Genomic DNA, 20,033 nt, shown 5'->3' with positions numbered 1-20,033 from the left:
GCGCACCAAGGAGGGCTCCGAAGTGTGCTCCAAGGTGCGCACGATGGCGTGCACCTCTGGTGCGCACGATTCGGAGCTCGGTTTGACCGGGGTGCGCACACCTTGGCTGGGTTGCGCACCTTTTGTGCGCTCCAAGGTGCGCACGAAGTCGGAGCTCGGTTTGCCCCGGGTGCGCACCTTCGCCAGGGTGCGCACCTTGATGCGCACGCCTTGGCTGGGCTGCGCACCTTGGTGGGCGCCATGGTGCGCACCTTTCGTGCGCTCCAAGGTGCGCACGAAGTCGGAGCTCGGTTTGCCCCGGGTGCGCACCTTGGTGGGCGCCATGGTGCACTCCGAGGTGCCCAAGATTGGTGCGCACCAAGGAGCGCTCCGAAGTGCGCTCCAAGGTGCGCGCGAAGTCGAAAGTTGGGTTAATTGTCCGGTTTGCCTCGGGTGCGCACCTTGCGTGCACCTTCGCCAGGGTGGGCGCCTTGGTGCGCACACCTTGGCTGGGCTGCGCACACCTTGGCACCCGCGTTTCCTTCATTTTAAATTTTTTTTTTTTACAATCTCTCAAGTGGGAAATTCTATAATCTCAACTTTTTTTGCCTTTTCAGGAAACTTTTGAATGGAGCGCATCATTGGTGCGCTCCGAAGTGTGCTCCAAAGCTCTCTCCAGCTGCGTGCACCTGCCCCGGCCGCGCACCCGGCCCCGCCCAGCTTCGCTCACCTGTCCCGGGCGTCTGGTGCGGAACCTTAGAGTAAGAAACATCACCGTGCACCTTGGCCAACGTGCGCGACTCGACCGAGCGCGCACTGGCCGAGGTGCACACCGATTTCACCTGGGTGCGCGCGCAGCACCTCGGGCGCACCGGGGTGCGCGCACAACGCCCGGGTTGCACCGTGGCCTGTGTGCTCGGGGCGCCTCGGGTGCGCGCTCGGTGTCGCCCCCGCGCGCGCGGTAGTGCGGGCAGCGCACCCCGGCCCGGCCCGGCCCCGACGAGAACGCAAACGGGCAAAAGGTTTATTCAAATAGCATTGCGATGCCCGGCGAAAAACTAAAAAAGGGTGCAACACTGGGACTTCCCGGGAGGTCACCCATCCCAGTACTACTCCGGCCCAAGCGCGCTTAACTGCGGAGTTCTGATGGGATCCGGTGCACTAACGTTGGTATGATCGCACCCGTTATGAGCTTGTCGCAGTGTGTACTTAGCAAACCGCGACCCACGTGCGAATCCACCCCGGCCACCCACCCCCGTCGAGGTGCACACCCTCCCTCGCGAAGTGCGCCCCGTTCGCCAAGTGTGAGCCCTGCCCGGGTGCGCGCACCTTGCTAGGGCGTCGGGTGTGCACCCGGCCCGGCCTACGTGCGTGCACCTGGAGGGGGCGTCGTGTGCGTGCAGTGTCCCGTCTGCAACGCGGTGCCCACACACCACCTCGGGCGCAACGACCTGCGCTCACATGTGGGCCGAGTGCACCTTGGTGCATGTTCGGGGCGCCTCGGGTGCACGCTCGATCTTGCCCCGGTGCACCAAGGCGCTCGGTTTGCCCCGGGTGCGCACTTGGTGCAAGGTGGGCACCCAAAATAGGGATCAAGCACCAAAACACAAGTTTCGGGATGCAAAATGGGACCCAAGGACCACAAATGCGTTCCAAGACCCATGATGGGTCCACGAGAACAAAAATGTGTTCCGAGACTTAATAAACAAATATTGGGTTTTAGGAGAAGAAACATGCTCTGATGCCCAAAACGAGAATCGACCCCGAAAAGGCCACAGGCCAAAAGTGGGATGCGAGACAAAAAAAAATGGGACCCGAGGACCAAAATTGGGTTCCCAGGTCGAAGACAGGGCAACCGGACAAGAAACGACCTCTAAGGCTCGAAATGAGTCCTGACGACTAAAACTTGACAAGAAGCACCCATCAGGCACCCAACTCGACACCCATGGGATGCCGACCCACCCGGGCTTCCACCTAGCACACCTTGGCACCCACCCACCCTCGCACCCAACCTCGCACCCAACTTAGCACCTTTGAACCCACATTGGCACTCACCCTGACCCTGGCACCTTGGAACCCACATTGGCACTCACCTTGACCCTGGCACCCACCTTTGCACTCACCTTGGGACCCACCCTGGCTCCCACCTCGGCACCCACCCAGACACCCACCTTGGTTCCTTGGCACCCACCTTGGATCCTTGGCACCCACCCCGACACCCACCTTGGCACGCAACTTGGCTACTTGCCACCCACCTTGGCTCCTTGACGCCCACCCCGACAACCACCCCGTGACCTACCCTGGCTAGGGTTGGTGCACACCCACCCTGGTGCCCACCTTGGCACCCACCCTATGACCCACCTTGGCACGCACCTTAGTACCCACCCCGTTACCCACCCTAGGACCCACCCCGTGACCCACCTTGGCCAGGGTGGGTGCCTTGGTGCGCACAACTTGCCTGGGCTGCACACCAGGGCGGGCTCAAGATGGCACCCGCGTTCCGTTTTTTTCACTATCTTTCAAAACGGAAATTTTAAAATCTCATTTTTTTCTTTTTTTTGCCTTTTCTGGAAATTAGTGAAGGCAGCGCATCAAAGGTGCGCAATGCTGGTGCGAACCTGGGAGCGCTCCGATGTGTGCTCCAAGGTGCGGCGTGCACGAAGTCCGAGCCCGGTTTGCCCCGGGTGCGCACCTCGCGTGCACCTTCGCCGGGGTGAGCACCTTGGCTGGGTTGCGCGCCCTGGTGCGTACCAAGGAGCGCTCTGAAGTGTGCTCCAAGGTGCGGCGTGCACGAAGTCGGAGCCCGGTTTGCCCCGGGTGTGCACCTCGGGTGCGCACCTCGCGTGCACCTTCGCTGCGGTGGGCACCTTGGCTGGGTTGCGCGCCTTGGTGGGCACCATGCAGTGCACGAAGTCGGAGCCCGGTTTGCCCCGGGCGCGCACCTCCGCCAGGGTGGGCACCTTGGTGCGCACAACTTGCCTGGGCTGCGCACCAGGAAGGGCTCAAGATGGCACCCGCGTTCCGTTTTTTTCACTATCTTTCAGAACGGAAATTTTAAAATATCGTTTTTTTTTGCCTTTTCTGGAAATTAGTGAAGGCAGCGCATCAAAGGTGCGCAACGCTGGTGCGAACCTGGGAGCGCTCCGATGTGTGCTCCAAGGTGCGGCGTGCACAAAGTCGGAGCCCGGTTTGCCCCGGGTGCGCCCTGGTGGGCACCAAGGAGCGCTCCGAAGTGTGCTCCAAGGTGCGGCCTGCACGAAGTCGGAGCCCGGTTTGCCCCGGGTGTGCACCTCGGGTGGGCACCTTGGTGCGCATGCCTTGCCTGGGCTGCGCACCAGGGCGGGCTCAAGATGGCACCCGCGTTCCTTTTTTTTCACTATCTTTCAAAACGGAAATTTTAAAATCTCATTTTTTTTTGCCTTTTTCTGGAAATTAGTGAAGGCAGCGCATCAAAGGTGCGCACCTCGCTGCCCACCACGGTGCGCAACGCCGGTGGGCACCCGGGAGTGCTTCGAAGTGTGCTCCAAGGTGTTGCGTGCACGTTGTCGGAGCCCGGTTTGCCCCGGGTGCGCACCTCGCGTGCACCTTCGTCGGGGTGGGCACCTTGGCTTGGTTTGCCCCGGCTGCGCTCCGAAGCGGGGTTATTGGAGCGCCGCCTCTTTTTTTGTCGGAGCGTTTGGTGGGGTTTCTCGCATTGGCTCTTCCGAGGCCCGGTTGCCACCCTGGCGCGCACGAAGTCGGAAGTAGGGTTAATTGCCCGGGTGCGCACCTTTGCCAGGGTGGCACCTTACCTGGGCTGCGCACCAGGGCGGGCTCAAGATGGCACGCGCGTTCCGTTTTTTTCACTATCTTTCAAAACGGAAATTTTAAAATCTCCTTTTTTTTTTGCCTTTTCTGGAAATTAGTGAAGGCAGCGCATCAAAGGTGCGCACCTCGCTGCCCACCTTGGTGTGCTCTGAGGTGCGCACCCGGGAGCGCTACGAAGTGTGCTCCAAGGTGCGGCGTGCACGTTGTCGGAGCCCGGTTTGCCCCGGGTGCGCACCTCGCCTGCACCTTGGCCGGGGTGGGCACCTTGGCTGGGTTTGCCCAGGGTGCGCTCCGAAGCGGGGTTACTGGAGCGCCCCCTCTTTTTTTGTCAGAGAGTTTGGTGGGGTTTCTCGCATTGGCTCTTCCCAGGCCCGGTTGTTGGGTGCGCTCCCACCCTGGCGCGCGCGAAGTTGGAAGTTGGGTTAATTGCCCGGGCGCGCACCTTCGCCAGGGTGGGCACCTTGGTGCGCAAACCTTGGCTGGGCTGCGCACCAGGGCGGGCTCAAGATGGCACCAGCATTCCCTTTTTCTCACTATCTTTCAAAACGGAAATTTTAAAATCTCGTTTTTTTTTTGCCTTTTATGGAAATTAGTGAAGGCATCGCATCAAAGGTGCGCACCTCGCTGCCCACCTTGGTGTGCTCCGAGGTGCCCACCACGGTGCGCAACGCCGGTGCGAACCCGGGAGCGCCCCGATGTGTGCTCCAAGGTGCGGCGTGCACGAAGTCGGACCCCGGTTTGCCCCGGGTGCGCACCTCGCGTGCACCTTGGTGCGCACACCTTGGCTGGGTTGCGCGGCCTGGTGGGCACCATGGTGCGCACCAAGGAGCGCTCCGAAGTGTGCTCCAAGGTGCGGCGTGCACGAAGTCGGAGCCCGGTTTGCCCCGGGTGCGCACCTTCGCCGCGGTGGGCACCATGGCGTGCACGAAGTCGGAGCCCGGTTTGCCCCGGGTGCGCACCTCGCGTGCACCTTCGCCGGGGTGGGCACCTCGGCTGGGTTGCGCGCCCTGGTGCGCACCAAGGAGCGCTCTGAAGTGTGCTCCAAGGTGCGGCGTGCACGAAGTCGGAGCCCGGTTTGCCCCGGGTGTGCACCTCGCGTGCACCTTCGCTGCGGTGGGCACCTTGGCTGGGTTGCGCGCCTTGGTGGGCACCATGCAGTGCACGAAGTCGGAGCCCGGTTTGCCCCGGGCGCGCACCTCCGCCAGGGTGGGCACCTTGGTGCGCACAACTTGCCTGGGCTGCGCACCAGGAAGGGCTCAAGATGGCACCCGCGTTCCGTTTTTTTCACTATCTTTCAGAACGGAAATTTTAAAATATCGTTTTTTTTTGCCTTTTCTGGAAATTAGTGAAGGCAGCGCATCAAAGGTGCGCAACGCTGGTGCGAACCTGGGAGCGCTCCGATGTGTGCTCCAAGGTGCGGCGTGCACGAAGTCGGACCCCGGTTTGCCCCGGGTGCGCACCTCGCGTGCACCTTGGTGCGCACACCTTGGCTGGGTTGCGCGCCCTGGTGGGCACCATGGTGCGCACCAAGGAGCGCTCCGAAGTGTGCTCCAAGGTGCGGCGTGCACGAAGTCGGAGCCCGGTTTGCCCCGGGTGCGCACCTCGCGTGCACCTTCGCCGCGGTGGGCACCATGGCGTGCACGAAGTCGGAGCCCGGTTTGCCCCGGGTGCGCACCTCGCGTGCACCTTCGCCGGGGTGGGCACCTTGGTGTGCAGACCTTGGCTGGGTTGCGCGCCCTGGTGGGCACCATGGTGCGCACCAAGGAGCGCTCCGAAGTGTGCTCCAAGGTGCGGCCTGCACGAAGTCGGAGCCCGGTTTGCCCCGGGTGTGCACCTCGGGTGGGCACCTTGGTGCGCATGCCTTGCCTGGGCTGCGCACCAGGGCGGGCTCAAGATGGCACCCGCGTTCCTTTTTTTTCACTATCTTTCAAAACGGAAATTTTAAAATCTCATTTTTTTTTGCCTTTTTCTGGAAATTAGTGAAGGCAGCGCATCAAAGGTGCGCACCTCGCTGCCCACCACGGTGCGCAACGCCGGTGGGCACCCGGGAGTGCTTCGAAGTGTGCTCCAAGGTGCTGCGTGCACGTTGTCGGAGCCCGGTTTGCCCCGGGTGCGCACCTCGCGTGCACCTTCGTCGGGGTGGGCACCTTGGCTGGGTTTGCCCCGGCTGCGCTCCGAAGCGGGGTTATTGGAGCGCCGCCTCTTTTTTTGTCGGAGCGTTTGGTGGGGTTTCTCGCATTGGCTCTTCCGAGGCCCGGTTGCCACCCTGGCGCGCACGAAGTCGGAAGTAGGGTTAATTGCCCGGGTGCGCACCTTTGCCAGGGTGGGCACCTTACCTGGGCTGCGCACCAGGGCGGGCTCAAGATGGCACGCGCGTTCCGTTTTTTTCACTATCTTTCAAAACGGAAATTTTAAAATCTCCTTTTTTTTTTGCCTTTTCTGGAAATTAGTGAAGGCAGCGCATCAAAGGTGCGCACCTCGCTGCCCACCTTGGTGTGCTCTGAGGTGCGCACCCGGGAGCGCTACGAAGTGTGCTCCAAGGTGCGGCGTGCACGTTGTCGGAGCCCGGTTTGCCCCGGGTGCGCACCTCGCCTGCACCTTGGCCGGGGTGGGCACCTTGGCTGGGTTTGCCCAGGGTGCGCTCCGAAGCGGGGTTACTGGAGCGCCCCCTCTTTTTTTGTCAGAGCGTTTGGTGGGGTTTCTCGCATTGGCTCTTCCCAGGCCCGGTTGTTGGGTGCGCTCCCACCCTGGCGCGCGCGAAGTTGGAAGTTGGGTTAATTGCCCGGGCGCGCACCTTCGCCAGGGTGGGCACCTTGGTGCGCACACCTTGGCTGGGCTGCGCACCAGGGCGGGCTCAAGATGGCACCAGCATTCCCTTTTTCTCACTATCTTTCAAAACGGAAATTTTAAAATCTCGTTTTTTTTTTGCCTTTTATGGAAATTAGTGAAGGCATCGCATCAAAGGTGCGCACCTCGCTGCCCACCTTGGTGTGCTCCGAGGTGCCCACCACGGTGCGCAACGCCGGTGCGAACCCGGGAGCGCCCCGATGTGTGCTCCAAGGTGCGGCGTGCACGAAGTCGGACCCCGGTTTGCCCCGGGTGCGCACCTCGCGTGCACCTTGGTGCGCACACCTTGGCTGGGTTGCGCGGCCTGGTGGGCACCATGGTGCGCACCAAGGAGCGCTCCGAAGTGTGCTCCAAGGTGCGGCGTGCACGAAGTCGGAGCCCGGTTTGCCCCGGGTACGCACCTCGCGTGCACCTTCGCCGGGGTGGGCACCTCGGCTGGGTTGCGCGCCCTGGTGCGCACCAAGGAGCGCTCCGAAGTGTGCTCCAAGGTGCGGCGTGCACGAAGTCGGAGCCCGGTTTGCCCCGGGTGCGCACCTTCGCCGCGGTGCGCACCATGGCGTGCACGAAGTCGGAGCCCGGTTTGCCCCGGGTGCGCACCTCGCGTGCACCTTCGGCGGGGTTGCGCGCCCTGGTGGGCACCATGGTGCGCACCAAGGAGCGCTCCGAAGTGTGCTCCAAGGTGCGGCGTGCACGAAGTCGGAGCCCGGTTTGCCCCGGGTGCGCACCTCGCGTGCACCTTCGGCGGGGTTGCGCGCCCTGGTGGGCACCATGGTGCGCACCAAGGAGCGCTCCGAAGTGTGCTCCAAGGTGCGGCGTGCACGAAGTCGGAGCCCGGTTTGCCCCGGGTGCGCACCTCGCGTGCACCTTCGCCGCGGTGGGCACCATGGCGTGCACGAAGTCGGAGCCCGGTTTGCCCCGGGTGCGCACCTCGCGTGCACCTTCGCCGGGGTGGGCACCTCGGCTGGGTTGCGCGCCCTGGTGCGCACCAAGGAGCGCTCCGAAGTGTGCTCCAAGGTGCGGCGTGCACGAAGTCGGAGCCCGGTTTGCCCCGGGTGCGCACCTCGCGTGCACCTTCGCCAGGGTGGGCACCTCGGTGCGCACACCTTCTCAATGTTTTCTTGCCTTTTCTGGAAATTGGTGAAGGCAGCGCATCAAAGGTGCGCACCTCGGTGTGCTCCGAGGTGCGAACCCGAGAGCGCTCCGAGGTGCCCACGAAGTCGAAAGTCGGGTTAATTGCATTGTTTTCCCCGGGTGCGCTCCGAGGTGCGCAACATCGGCGCGCACCAAGGAGGGCTCCGAAGTGTGCTCCAAGGTGCGCACGATGGCGTGCACCTCTGGTGCGCACGATTCGGAGCTCGGTTTGACCGGGGTGCGCACACCTTGGCTGGGTTGCGCACCTTTTGTGCGCTCCAAGGTGCGCACGAAGTCGGAGCTCGGTTTGCCCCGGGTGCGCACCTTCGCCAGGGTGCGCACCTTGATGCGCACGCCTTGGCTGGGCTGCGCACCTTGGTGGGCGCCATGGTGCGCACCTTTCGTGCGCTCCAAGGTGCGCACGAAGTCGGAGCTCGGTTTGCCCCGGGTGCGCACCTTGGTGGGCGCCATGGTGCACTCCGAGGTGCCCAAGATTGGTGCGCACCAAGGAGCGCTCCGAAGTGCGCTCCAAGGTGCGCGCGAAGTCGAAAGTTGGGTTAATTGTCCGGTTTGCCTCGGGTGCGCACCTTGCGTGCACCTTCGCCAGGGTGGGCGCCTTGGTGCGCACACCTTGGCTGGGCTGCGCACACCTTGGCACCCGCGTTTCCTTCATTTTAAATTTTTTTTTTTTACAATCTCTCAAGTGGGAAATTCTATAATCTCAACTTTTTTTGCCTTTTCAGGAAACTTTTGAATGGAGCGCATCATTGGTGCGCTCCGAAGTGTGCTCCAAAGCTCTCTCCAGCTGCGTGCACCTGCCCCGGCCGCGCACCCGGCCCCGCCCAGCTTCGCTCACCTGTCCCGGGCGTCTGGTGCGGAACCTTAGAGTAAGAAACATCACCGTGCACCTTGGCCAACGTGCGCGACTCGACCGAGCGCGCACTGGCCGAGGTGCACACCGATTTCACCTGGGTGCGCGCGCAGCACCTCGGGCGCACCGGGGTGCGCGCACAACGCCCGGGTTGCACCGTGGCCTGTGTGCTCGGGGTGCCTCGGGTGCGCGCTCGGTGTCGCCCCCGCGCGCGCGGTAGTGCGGGCAGCGCACCCCGGCCCGGCCCGGCCCCGACGAGAACGCAAACGGGCAAAAGGTTTATTCAAATAGCATTGCGACGCCCGGCGAAAAACTAAAAAAGGGTGCAACACCGGGACTTCCCGGGAGGTCACCCATCCCAGTACTACTCCGGCCCAAGCGCGCTTAACTGCGGAGTTCTGATGGGATCCGGTGCACTAATGCTGGTATGATCGCACCCGTTATGAGCTTGTCGCAGTGTGTACTTAGCAAACCGCGACCCACGTGCGAATCCACCCCGGCCACCCACCCCCGTCGAGGTGCACACCCTCCCTCGCGAAGTGCGCCCCGTTCGCCAAGTGTGAGCCCTGCCCGGGTGCGCGCACCTTGCTAGGGCGTCGGGTGTGCACCCGGCCCGGCCTACGTGCGTGCACCTGGAGGGGGCGTCGTGTGCGTGCAGTGTCCCGTCTGCAACGCGGTGCCCACACACCACCTCGGGCGCAACGACCTGCGCTCACATGTGGGCCGAGTGCACCTTGGTGCATGTTCGGGGCGCCTCGGGTGCACGCTCGATCTTGCCCCGGTGCACCAAGGCGCTCGGTTTGCCCCGGGTGCGCACTTGGTGCAAGGTGGGCACCCAAAATAGGGATCAAGCACCAAAACACAAGTTTCGGGATGCAAAATGGGACCCAAGGACCACAAATGCGTTCCAAGACCCATGATGGGTCCACGAGAACAAAAATGTGTTCCGAGACTTAATAAACAAATATTGGGTTTTAGGAGAAGAAACATGCTCTGATGCCCAAAACGAGAATCGACCCCGAAAAGGCCACAGGCCAAAAGTGGGATGCGAGACAAAAAAAAATGGGACCCGAGGACCAAAATTGGGTTCCCAGGTCGAAGACAGGGCAACCGGACAAGAAACGACCTCTAAGGCTCGAAATGAGTCCCGACGACTAAAACTTGACAAGAAGCACCCATCAGGCACCCAACTCGACACCCATGGGATGCCGACCCACCCGGGCTTCCACCTAGCACACCTTGGCACCCACCCACCCTCGCACCCAACCTCGCACCCAACTTAGCACCTTTGAACCCACATTGGCACTCACCCTGACCCTGGCACCTTGGAACCCACATTGGCACTCACCTTGACCCTGGCACCCACCTTTGCACTCACCTTGGGACCCACCCTGGCTCCCACCTCGGCACCCACCCAGACACCCACCTTGGTTCCTTGGCACCCACCTTGGATCCTTGGCACCCACCCCGACACCCACCTTGGCACGCAACTTGGCTACTTGCCACCCACCTTGGCTCCTTGACGCCCACCCCGACAACCACCCCGTGACCTACCCTGGCTAGGGTTGGTGCACACCCACCCTGGTGCCCACCTTGGCACCCACCCTATGACCCACCTTGGCACGCACCTTAGTACCCACCCCGTTACCCACCCTAGGACCCACCCCGTGACCCACCTTGGCCAGGGTGGGTGCACCCACCCTGGTGCCCACCTTGGCACCCACCCATCCTAGCACCCAGCCTGTGACCGGGCTTGGAACCCAACCTTGCACCCGCACCCGTCTTGGCCAGTGTGGGTGCGCACCCATCCTGGCACCCACGTTGTGACACACCCTTTAACCCACGCACCCTAGCACCCACGTTGGCACCCACCTTGGAACCCAACCTAGCAACTTGGCACCCACCCCGTGACCCACCTTGGCATCCACCATAGCAGTCGCCGACTTGGCACCCACCTCGGCACCCACCTTGACACTTGTGGACCCACCTTGCCACTCACCCTAGCATCGACCCATCCTAGCACCCACCCTGGCACCTTTGCACCCTAGCACTCACCCATCCTAGCACCTAACCTGTGACCCACCTTGACACTCACCCTCGCACCCACCTTGGAACCCAACCTAGCACCCACCCACCCTGACACCAACCCTAGCACCTACCCACCCTTGCACCCACCCTGTGACCCATCTTGGCACCCACCCATCCTACCACTCAACCTATCACCCACCTTCTCACCCACCTTGGCATCCACCTTAGCACCCACCCACACTGGCACCTTGGCACCCACCTCGGGCAAGGTGGGTGCACACCCACCCTGGCACCCAATTTAGAACCCACCGAGCATGTTACCCACCTTGGCACCCACATTGCAGCCCACCCTAGTACCCACCCTATGACCCACATTGGCATCCACACCCTAGCACCCAGGCACCTCGACACCCGCCTTGACACCCACCCTAGCACTGAACCTGTGACCCACCTTGGAACTCACCCTAGAACCCACCCACCCTGTGAACCACCTTGGCATCCACCTTAGCACCCACCCACCTTGGCACCCACTCTAGCACTCACCCATCCTAACACCCAACTTGTTACCCACCTTGGCACCCGCCCTCGCGTCCACCTTGAAACCCACCCTAGCACCCACCCACGCAGGAGCCCACCTTGGCACCCAACCTAACACCCACGCATCCTGGCACCCAACTTGTGACCCACCTTGGAACCCACCCTAGTACCCACCTTTGAACCCACTATATCACCAACCCACCTTGGCACCCACCCTATGACCCTCTTTGGAATCCACCCTAGCACGCACCCACCCTGGCACCCACCATGGAGCGCACCCTAGCACCCACCCACCTCGGCACGCACCTCAACACCCACCTTGGTGTGCGCACTGCGCCAACCTCTCAAAGACCCTATGTGGTGCGCTCCAAAGTGTACACCTTTGGTGCGCTCCAAGGTGCGCACCTTTGGTGCACACCGAGGTGCACACCAAAGTGTGCACCGAGGTGAGCACCAAAGTGCACTCCAGGGTGCACACCAAGGCGTGCACCTTTGGTGCGGTCAATGCAAACGAATTCGGAAGTTGGGGTCGATGTCCTAATCGCTGCTGCAGACTACACGTATGAGAATCGGACAAATAGCTTTATATAGGGGAGGTGTTGCGTTTGATGGGTCGACTCCCCTGGTTGTGTGCACTGCACCAACTTCAAAGACCCTGTCTTGTTTAAGAAGTCAAAAGTTGGGGTGGATGTCCTAATCATTGCTGCAGTCTACGCATGTATGAGAATCAGACAAATAGCTTATATAGGGGAGGTGTTGCATTCGGTGGGTTGACTCCCCTGGTTGTGCGCACTGCGCCAACCTCAAAGACCCCGCATAGCAGAAGAAGTCGGAAGTCGGATTTTGGTGAGCACCAAGGCGTGCACCTTTGGTGCGGTCAACGCAGACGAATTCAGAAGTTGGGGTGGATGTCCTAATCGTTGTTGCAGGCTACACATGTATGAGAATCAGACAAATAGCTTATATAGGGGAGGTGTTGGGTTTGATGGGTCAACTCCCTTGGTTGTGCGCATTACGCCAACCTCAAAGACCTTGTTTTCGTTAAGAAGTCAAAAGTTGGGGTCAATGTCCTAATGGCTCCTGCAGGCTACACATGTATGAGAATCGGACAAATAGCTTATATAGGGGAGGTGTTGGGTTTGATGGGTCGACTCCCCTGGTTGTGCGCATTACGTCAACCTCAAAGACCTTGTTTTCGTTAAGAAGTCAAAAGTTGGGGTCGATGTCCTAATTGCTCCTGTAGACTACACATGTATGAGAATCAGACAAATAGCTTATATAGGGGAGGTGTTGGGTTTGATGGGTTGACTCCCCTAGTTGTTCGCATTACACCAACCTCAAAGACCTTGTTTTCGTTTAGAAGCCGAAAGTTGGGGTCGATGTCCTAATTGCTCCTGCAGGCTACGCATGTATGAGAATCAGACAAATAGCTTATATAGGGGAGGTGTTGGGTTTGATGGGTCGACTCCCCTGGTTGTGCGCATTGCGCCAACCTCAAAGACCCTGCATTGCGGATGAAGTCGAAAGTCAGAGTTTGGTGTGCTACAAGGTGTGGTCGAAGGTGCTCACCTAGGTGTGCACCTTTGGAGCACAGGAAAAGTGCCCTCCAAAAGTGCGCACCTTTGGAGTGCACAAAAGTGCCCTCCAAAAGTGCGCACCTTTGGAGCGCAGAAAAGTGCCCTCCAAAAAGTGCCCTCCAAAAGTGCGCACCTTTGGAGCGCAGAAAAGTGCCCTCCAAAAAGTGCCCTCCAAAAGTGCGCACCTTTGGAGCGCAGAAAAGTGCCCTCCAAAAAGTGCCCTCCAAAAGTGCGCACCTTTGGAGCGCAGAAAAGTGCCCTCCAAAAAGTGCCCTCCAAAAGTGCGCACCTTTGGAGCGCAGAAAAGTGCCCTCCAAAAAGTGCCCTCCAAAAGTGCGCACCTTTGGAGCGCAGAAAAGTGCCCTCCAAAAAGTGCCCTCCAAAAGTGCGCACCTTTGGAGCGCAGAAAAGTGCCCTCCAAAAAGTGCCCTCCAAAAGTGCGCACCTTTGGAGCGCAGAAAAGTGCCCTCCAAAAAGTGCCCTCCAAAAGTGCGCACCTTTGGAGCGCAGAAAAGTGCCCTCCAAAAAGTGCCCTCCAAAAGTGCGCACCTTTGGAGCGCAGAAAAGTGCCCTCCAAAAAGTGCCCTCCAAAAGTGCGCACCTTTGGAGCGCAGAAAAGTGCCCTCCAAAAGTGCGCACCTTTGGAGCGCACAAAAGTGCCCTCCAAAAGTGCGCACTTTTGGTGCGCACCAAGGCGCTGGTTCGGTCGTTGCAGGCGAGTTCGGAAGTTGGGGTCGATGTCCTGAGCGGAGGTGCAAACTACACAGGTGTCGGAATCGGACAAATAGCTTATATAGGGGAGGTGTATGCTTCGATGGGTCGACTCCCCAGGTTGAGCGCACCGCGCCAACCTCAAAGACCCTACGGTATGGATGAAGTCGGAAGTTGGGTCCGATGACCGATTCGATTAGTAGGTATGCTCATGAGGTCGGAATTTGGGTCCGATGACCTGCCATGTGCAGGAAGGCGAATGTTGACACTGTGCGTTGCAAGGTGCACACCAAGGCGCTGGTGCGGTCTTTTTAGTCGAGTTCGGAAGTTGGGGTCGATGTCCTGATCGGAGGTGCAAGCTACACAGGTGTGGGAATCGGACAAATAGCTTATATAGGGGAGGTGTATGCTTCGTTGGGTCGACTCCCCGGGTTGAGCGCACCGCGCCAACCTCAAAGACCCTACGGTATGGATGAAGTCGGAAGTTGGGTCCGATGACCGATTCGATATGTAGGCATACTCGCGAGGTCGGAATTTGGGTCCGATGACCTGCCACGTGCAGGAAGGCGAATGTTGGCACTGTGCGTTGCAAGGTGCGCACCAAGGCGCTGGTTCGGTCGTTGGAGGCGAGTTCGGAAGTTGGGGTCGATGTCTTGATCGGAGGTGCAAACTACACAGGTGTGGGAATCGGACAAATAGCTTATATAGGGGAGGTGTATGCTTCGTTGGGTCGACTCCCCGGGTTGAGCGCACCGCGCCAACCTCAAAGACCCTACGGTATGGATGAAGTCGGAAGTTGGGTCCGATGACCGATTCGATATGTAGGCATACTCGCGAGGTCGGAATTTGGGTCCGATGACCTGCCATGTGCAGGAAGGCGAATGTTGGGACTGTGCGTCGCAAGGTGCGCACCAAGGCGCTGGTGCCGTCGTTGCAGTCGAGTTCGGAAGTTGGGGTCGATGTCCTGGTCAGAGGTGCAAACTACACAGGTGTGGGAATCGGACAAATAGCTTATATAGGGGAGGTGTATGCTTCGATGGGTCGACTCCCTGGGTTGAGCGCACCGCGCCAACCTCAAAGACCCTACAGTATGGATGAAGTCGGAAGTTGGGTCCGATGACCGATTCGATACGTAGGCATATTGGCGAGGTCTGAATTTGTGTCCGATGACCTGCCATGCGCAGGAAGGCGGAATTTGGGTCCGATGACCGAGTTGATGGCGTGCCATGCGCAGAAAGGCGGAATTTGGGTCCGATGACCGAGTTGATGTTGATGGCCCGCCATGCACAGGAAGGCGGAATTTGGGTCCGATGACCGATTTGAAGGCGTGCCATACGCAAAAAGGCGGAGTTTGGGTCCGATGACCGAGTTGATATTGATGGCCCGCCATGCGCAGGAAGGCGGAATTTGGGTCCGATGACCTGACATACGCATGGAGTCCGACTCGGGGGCCGATGTTCGATTCGATGACTTGCATTGTGGGTAAAGTCGGAAGTTGTGGTCTTTGACCCGATTCGATGACCAGACTTCGGCTGCTTGAGAATCGGACAAATAACTTATATAGGGGAGGTAGTGTTCTCGAGCATCCTCCCCCCGTGCCCGTTTATGTCGATTGATGCTGGTGCTCGACTGGTTGGAGCGCTCGGATGCAAAAATCTTGCACCAGGATTTATCGATTGTGATGGACACGGCAAGTCTCCTGATTGCTATGCAGGAGCTCATCGTGAATCTCTATGCGGCCTTGGTATGGACTCGACCTGCGGAATGGTTCGGCAATGGTAGTCGCTCCAACACGTCCTTGCAATGGCCACAGAGGTGATTCGACTAGAGCTCCAGTCTAGCTTTTGGGTTGCTTGGCGGACTGGTATAGCCGCGATCGAGTTCCGGCCATGAACGTTTTAGATAGCTCTTGGGCTTTCTGGGACGGAAGTCGGAAGTTTGGGCTGTTGTCCGATTTGATGACCATTCTTCGGATGTGTGAGAATCGGACAAATAACTTATATAGGGGACTGTGTTGTCTCACGCAGCCCCCTCCGTGCCCCTCTATCTCGACCGATGTTGGTGCTTGAAAGGGTTGGGATCGCTCGGATTTATAAACGTGCACCACCATTTGTCGAGTGTGAGGGACGCGGCAGGTCTCCTAAATGCTATGCGGGCGCTCTCTGAGAATCTCTATCCGGCCTCGACACAGACTAGTCTTGCTGAATGGTTTGGCACTGGTAGTCGATCCAACACGTCGTTGTTGTGGCCGCCTAGGCGATTCGATTCGAGCCCCCGTCTAGCTTTTGGGTTGCTTGGCGGATTTTGCCCTATCCGCAAGTGAGCTCGGTCCCTAAACGTTCGAGAAACCCGATTGCTATGCGCCGACTCTCTTTCTTGCGAGCCTCCATCTAGCTTTTGGGTCTCTACGGAACGGAAGTCGGAATCTGGGACCGTTGTTTGATTCGACGAGGCAGACTACGGTTGTGCGAGAATCGGACAAATAACTTATATAGGGGAGGTGTTGACTGGAGCATTCTCCCCCGTGCCCCTCTAACTCGACCAATGCTGGCGCTCGAACGGTGGTAGCGCTCGGATTTTCATTGAGCGCCAGCATTGGTCGATTTAGAGGGGCATGCGAGATTCCCGAATGCTATGCGAGGGCTCTAACGGAAATGTCTATTGGTTTCGGTATGGATGCAATTGCGAGTGGTTCGGCAAAGGTAGTCGTTCCGATGCGTCCATGTCGTGGCCAAATCGATAATTCGATTTGAGCCCTCGTATAGCATTTGGGTCTCTCGATGTGATTCCGCATTCCAGTCCCTTTGGGCACTGCTTGAGCCGCATCCCAGGGGGTTCCCTTCCCAATAATCTGCCTCGCAACCCGATTGCTATGCGGTGAGGCTCCTCGGCCGCCTCGGAACTATCTGTGTATCAGACGCATCGCGGGATAAGGGGTTGGCAACGGTAGTCGCCCCAAGCGCGTCCGATGCTTGGACCATTCCGAGGCGGCCCTGAAGCCTCTTCCGTCTAGCCGTTGGGTCCTTCTCGCCGCATCCCTCGCCTCGCACCCCGATTGCTATGCGGTGAGGCTCCTCGGCCGCCTCGGAACTATCTGTGTATCGGACGCGTCGCGGGATAAGGGGTTGTCACTGGTAGTCGCCCCAAGCGCGTCCGATGCTTGGACCATTCCGAGGCGGCCCTGAAGCCTCTTCCGTCTAGCCGTTGGGTCCTTCTCGCCGCATCCCTCGCCTCGCACCCCGATTGCTATGCGGTGAGGCTCCTCGGCCGCCTCGGAACTATCTGTGTATCGGACGCGTCGCGGGATAAGGGGTTGTCATTGGTAGTCGCCCCAAGCGCGTCCGATGCTTGGACCATTCCGAGGCGGCCCTGAAGCCTCTTCCGTCTAGCCGTTGGGTCCTTCTCGCCGCATCCCTCGCCTCGCACCCCGATTGCTATGCGGTGAGGCTCCTCGGCCGCCTCGGAACTATCTGTGTATCGGACGCGTCGCGGGATAAGGGGTTGTCACTGGTAGTCGCCCCAAGCGCGTCCGATGCTTGGACCATTCCGAGGCGGCCCTGAAGCCTCTTCCGTCTAGCCGTTGGGTCCTTCTCGCCGCATCCCTCGCCTCGCACCCCGATTGCTATGCGGTGAGGCTCCTCGGCCGCCTCGGAACTATCTGTGTATCGGACGCGTCGCGGGATAAGGGGTTGTCACTGGTAGTCGCCCCAAGCGCGTTCGATGCTTGGACCATTCCGAGGCGGCCCTGAAGCCTCTTCCGTCTAGCCGTTGGGTCCTTCTCGCCGCATCCCTCGCCTCGCACCCCGATTGCTATGCGGTGAGGCTCCTCGGCCGCCTTGGAACTATCTGTGTATCGGACGCGTCGCGGGATAAGGGGTTGTCACTGGTAGTCGCCCCAAGCGCGTCCGATGCTTGGACCATTCCGAGGCGGACCCGAAGCCTCTTCCGTCTAGCCGTTGGGTCCTTCTCGCCGCATCCTTCGCCTCGCACCCCGATTGCTATGCGGTGAGGCTCCTCGGCCGCCTCGGAACTATCTGTGTATCGGACGCGTCGCGGGATAAGGGGTTGTCACTGGTAGTCGCCCCAAGCGCGTCCGATGCTTGGACCATTCCGAGGCGGACCCGAAGCCTCTTCCGTCTAGCCGTTGGGTCCTTCTCGCCGCATCCCTCGCCTCGCACCCCGATTGCTATGCGGTGAGGCTCCTCGGCCGCCTTGGAACTATCTGTGTATCGGACGCGTCGCGGGATAAGGGGTTGTCACTGGTAGTCGCCCCAAGCGCGTCCGATGCTTGGACCATTCCGAGGCGGACCCGAAGCCTCTTCCGTCTAGCCGTTGGGTCCTTCTCGCCGCATCCCTCGCCTCGCACCCCGATTGCTATGCGGTGAGGCTCCTCGGCCGCCTTGGAACTATCTGTGTATCGGACGCGTCGCGGGATAAGGGGTTGTCACTGGTAGTCGCCCCAAGCGCGTCCGATGCTTGGACCATTCCGAGGCGGACCCGAAGCCTCTTCCGTCTAGCCGTTGGGTCCTTCTCGCCGCATCCCTCGCCTCGCACCCCGATTGCTATGCGGTGAGGCTCCTCGGCCGCCTTGGAACTATCTGTGTATCGGACGCGTCGCGGGATAAGGGGTTGTCACTGGTAGTCGCCCCAAGCGCGTCCGATGCTTGGACCATTCCGAGGCGGCCCCGAAGCCTCTTCCGTGTAGCCGTTGGGTCCTTCTCGCCGCATCCCTCGCCTCGCACCCCGATTGCTATGCGGTGAGGCTCCTCGGCCGCCTTGGAACTATCTGTGTATCGGACGCGTCGCGGGATAAGGGGTTGTCACTGGTAGTCGCCCCAAGCGCGTCCGATGCTTGGACCATTCCGAGGCGGCCCCGAAGCCTCTTCCGTGTAGCCGTTGGGTCCTTCTCGCCGCATCCCTCGCCTCGCACCCCGATTGCTATGCGGTGAGGCTCCTCGGCCGCCTTGGAACTATCTGTGTATCGGACGCGTCGCGGGATAAGGGGTTGTCACTGGTAGTCGCCCCAAGCGCGTCCGATGCTTGGACCATTCCGAGGCGGACCTGAAGCCTCTTCCCTCTAGCCGTTGGGGCTTTCTCGCCGCATCCCTCGCCTCGCACCCTGATTGCTATGCTGTGAGGCTCCTCGGCCGCCTTGGAACTATCTGTGTATCGGACGCATCGCGGGATAAGGGGTTGGCAGTGGTAGTCGCCCCAAGCGCATCCGATGCTTGGACCATTCCGAGGCGGCCCTGCAGCCTCTTCCGTCTAGCCGTTGGGGCCATCTCGCCGCATCCCCCACCTCGCACCACGATTGCTATGCGGTGAGGCTCCTTGGCCGCCTCGGAACTATCTGTGTATCGGACGCATCGCGGGATAAGGGGTTGTCACTGGTAGTCGCCCCAAGCGCGTCCGATGCTTGGACTATTCCGAGGCGGCCCTGCAGCCTCTTCCGTCTAGCCGTTGGGGCCATCTCGCCGCATCCCCCACCTCCTCGGCCGCCTCGGAACTATCTGTGTATCGGACGCATCGCGGGATAAGGGGTTGGCAGTGGTAGTCGCCCCAAGCGCGTCCGATGCTTGGACTATTCCGAGGCAGCCCTGCAGCCTCTTCCGTCTAGCCTTTGGGGCCATCTCGCCGCATCCCTCGCCTCGCACCCCGATTGCTATGCGGTGAGGCTCCTCGGCCGCCTGGGAACTATCTTCGTATCGGACGCATCGCGGGATAAGGGGTTGTCACTGGTAGTCGCCCCAAGCGCGTCCGATGCTTGGACTATTCCGAGGCGGCCCTGTGGCCTCTTCCGTCTAGCCGTTGGGGCCATCTCGCCGCATCCCCCACCTCGCACCCCGATTGCTATGCGGTGAGGCTCTTCGGCCGCCTTGGAACTATCTTCGTATCGGACGCATCGCGGGATAAGGGGTTGTCACTGGTAGTGGCCCCAAGCGCGTCCGATGCTTGGACTATTCCGAGGCGGCCCTGCAGCCTCTTCCGTCTAGCCGTTGGGGCCATCTCGCCGCATCCCCCACCTCGCACCCCGATTGCTATGCGGTGAGGCTCCTCGGCCGCCTTGGAACTATCTTCGTATCGGACGCATCGCGGGATAAGGGGTTGTCACTGGTAGTCGCCCCAAGCGCGTCCGATGCTTGGACTATTCCGACGCGGCCCCGTGGCCTCTTCCGTCTAGCCGTTGGGGCCATCTCGCCGCATCCCCCACCTCGCACCCCGATTGCTATGCGGTGAGGCTCCTCGGCCGCCTTGGAACCATCTTCGTATCGGACGCATCGCGGGATAGGGGGCTGTCACTGGTAGTCGCCCCAAGCGTGTCCGATGCTTGGACCATTCCTAGGCGGCCCTGAAGCCTCTTCCGTCTAGCCGTTGGGGCCTTCCCGCCCCATCCCTCGCCTCGCACCCCCGATTGCTATGCGGTGAGGCTCCTCGGCCGCCTTGGAACCATCTGTGTATCGGACGCATCGCGGGATAAGGGGTTGGCACTGGCAGTCGCCCCAAGCGCGTCCGATGCTTGGACCATTCCGAGGTGGCCCTGAAGC

At 60.5% G+C, this 20,033-nt stretch overlaps 2 non-coding genes across 2 annotated transcripts; both read right to left on the bottom strand.

The window, feature by feature from the left end:
* Positions 1-1,044: 1,044 nt before the first annotated feature.
* Positions 1,045-1,163, bottom strand: LOC131872269 (5S ribosomal RNA). Its single transcript, XR_009370442.1, has one exon. It is a non-coding gene; the product is annotated as a 5S ribosomal RNA (ribosomal RNA).
* Positions 1,164-8,955: 7,792 nt separating this feature from the next.
* LOC131872266 (5S ribosomal RNA) lies at positions 8,956-9,074 on the bottom strand. Its single transcript, XR_009370439.1, has one exon. It is a non-coding gene; the product is annotated as a 5S ribosomal RNA (ribosomal RNA).
* Between the last annotated feature and the right edge of the window lie 10,959 nt (positions 9,075-20,033).

Source organism: Cryptomeria japonica, unplaced genomic scaffold (assembly GCF_030272615.1).
Source record: "Cryptomeria japonica unplaced genomic scaffold, Sugi_1.0 HiC_scaffold_545, whole genome shotgun sequence".
Classification (NCBI taxonomy): domain Eukaryota; kingdom Viridiplantae; phylum Streptophyta; class Pinopsida; order Cupressales; family Cupressaceae; genus Cryptomeria; species Cryptomeria japonica.
This window is presented reverse-complemented; position numbering and strand designations above follow the sequence as displayed.